This window comes from Alligator sinensis, unplaced genomic scaffold (assembly GCF_000455745.1).
Source record: "Alligator sinensis unplaced genomic scaffold, ASM45574v1 scaffold927_1, whole genome shotgun sequence".
Taxonomy (NCBI): domain Eukaryota; kingdom Metazoa; phylum Chordata; order Crocodylia; family Alligatoridae; genus Alligator; species Alligator sinensis.
This window is the reverse complement of record NW_005842155.1, coordinates 1,424,035-1,426,884: the sequence shown is the minus strand read 5'-3', so window position 1 is coordinate 1,426,884 and position 2,850 is coordinate 1,424,035.

Genomic DNA, 2,850 nt, shown 5'->3' with positions numbered 1-2,850 from the left:
TAATAAGCAGCAACAAAAAAGTAAAGAATCACTGGCTAGGCAAGGACCCAAGATAGGTTTTCTATTTGTAGAGAAAACAAGAATGCATGTACTGTAGAAACAGCAGTTCTGAACACAATCTGCCATATTTTACTGACTGCTGAGCTATTTATTCTGAAGCTTCAGAAAAAAGATGAAAAAACACTCTCAGGAGGCCCCTGCCTACTTGTATCAAGGTATCCATGAAACTCACAGATGTTTGTAAGCCAGATTACTTCTGAAATGCCAAAATAAATCTCTCACTTTAATCGGAAAGGGAGAGGCAACGTGTGTGCATGCATGCACTAGAGTGGAGTAAGGGGGCTGAGGTTCCAAACAAGAATTCTTTCTGGATTTTCATTAAAGTTAATTCAAGTCACAACGTGCAACACGACATAAACGAAGGGGAGCAGAGCAGGAAGACAGGGAATTGTTCTTTTAGGGTGTTAAAGTTCAGGGTATTAAAGTCCACTGATCTAGGTTTGCAATTTATGTCCCAAGAATGCCTTAGCTCCCCATGAAGCATAGGGTTATAATTTCTTTAGTCCTCAAAAAACCTCTATCCCCCAAAATCCAGATTGGACTGGTGGGCAGTAAGGTGGAAACTTAATCTATGAAGTGTGCAAAACACTATGAGATTCACCATATTATAAATCTAAGTTGATCAAATAGAGGAAGGTACTTCAGCGAACATCTAAACAAAAGCAAACCACCACACCACACTATGCATAACCTAACAATGTTTACAGGGATTCACCTGCAGACAATTTTAGATTCAGTTATGGAGAAGACTCTTTACTATTTGTGGGACCAATATAAGTTTATTGTAAAGCAGAAATATTTGATCTTATCAATGTCTGCTTTTCGAGAGGCAGTAAGTGCTAAGCAGCGAATGGACACTGTGCCACAACATTCCACCCGTGCTGACACTACAAGTTTTGATACCGGTTACACTACCTTCAAGGAGTAAGTAACACAACTTGAAGCACACAAAAGGTAGTGTGTAATACTATTAGATGAGTAGTATAAACACTACCATTCACACCCTGATTATGGAAAAAAGAAGGGAAATAATTTCAATAAAATTACAAATATCTGGCTCCATGGAAGTCAGTGGGAGTTTTGCTACTGACTTCAAGGGGGCCAGGACTTCATTCCAATGCTGAGCAAAATTTAGTAGTCTATCACTAGCCTAAAAAATAAAAGTAAAATATTAGAACAAAGTTTGTCATCACTGCTAAAACAATACAATATATTGGTTGGAAAAATAAATGTAAAGAGAACTCCTAATGCAGTGTTGTCACATTCTTTAAATATCTGCATATTTTACCATGCTGTCAATTAGCCTCAGGAAGAACAGAGATGGCATTCTGAGTTAGTAAATTTAATTAAGCCACACTCAAGCAGCTTGACTCCTTTAAAGGAAGCATCAACTGCTGTGATTTCTGTTAGCTCCAGAAAATAAGAATTAGATCTTCAGCCCTACCAAATTCCATCCAAAATAACAGCTTCATAGATTTTAGAATTTTGTCAAGTTATGGGAAATGAACAATGACAAAACATCAGGTAGATAATTTGTAGCTTTTATTACTATTCATTTTTTCAAAGTATATCCAATGTGAACTGACACAGCCAATTCCCAAATAAGTTATAAAATTATTAATTTTATTTCTCTGTAGATTATGTAGGAAAACACTGCCTGAACATTCTTTTCTTAAGCAGCATATAAAATATATAGTATTTTTAAAGAAATTCAAAAGCTGGTGATAACTGAATATAAGGTCAGCTGACAAAACTAGCAATGCAATTTTCCCCTTCAGTTCCCTTTTGACTTGTGGAACAGGACTTCCACTACCAGTCTAGCACCTGTTGCATTTCAGCAGCATAGCATACTATTGGGTACCAGTTCTTGAAATGATAAAGGGAATGACTGTATCAGGTGGGTTACAGAAAGTCAACATCTTGTTATCCAACATTCTGACAACACAAGCTGCAAGCACAGAAGAGGAAAATACTTGAAGAATGCAAGAGAAAAGGGGTTAACCCGTAGTTTGTACACTGTGTTTCCAAAACCAATATTCCCAGGAAATAAGTGCACAACATACGTTCTCCAAGAATGAAACTAACAATTGCCTCAGAACAAGGGTATAGCGAACAATATCTCTTGTTACGAGCTCTCAGCACATGGACTGGAAAATGTGGGTTCCTGTGTACACCACAAGTGACCCAGTATTTCATGGAGAAAGGACAACTGACATCGGCAGGAGCATTGAGACCTGTCATGGAAAGGGCTACGCGGCACTGGGAGTCCAGAAAGGGCCCGTGACAAACTCAGATCACCTGACACCCTCTGAATAGCACAATAAAACCCAGGACATCCAGCCATGAGGGAAGGAAGAGTTGCTTGCAGCCAGCTCTGCGCTCACTCTGGTAAACACATCGTTTAATTATTTATAGTCCGTTGCCAGGAAGAGGCAAGACGAAGAAACCGGCCTGGTCTCCCTTGCGTTCTGCCTGGCTCGCCTCGGCTCTGCCTCCGCGCACAGGTCATAGCGGGCCGGTTTTTCCCTGGGGCTTCCATAGCAGTTTCCGAAAATAGGGATGCTGCTGCCCCAACTCAACGTAGCCTCGCTTTTCATGGAGCGCCTGTTTACATTTGCTACCCCTGGACTAGACCTGACCCCGCCAGCTCCCCCTAGGTAACCTCAAGAACCACCCCTCAGCCACAGGCCTGCCTCAGACCACCCAATTCCTGCCTCAGGACCCCAGCCACAGCTCCTGTCTCAGTCCCCGCCTCAAGACCCCCCCAGCCCCACGCACACGCTTACCTCC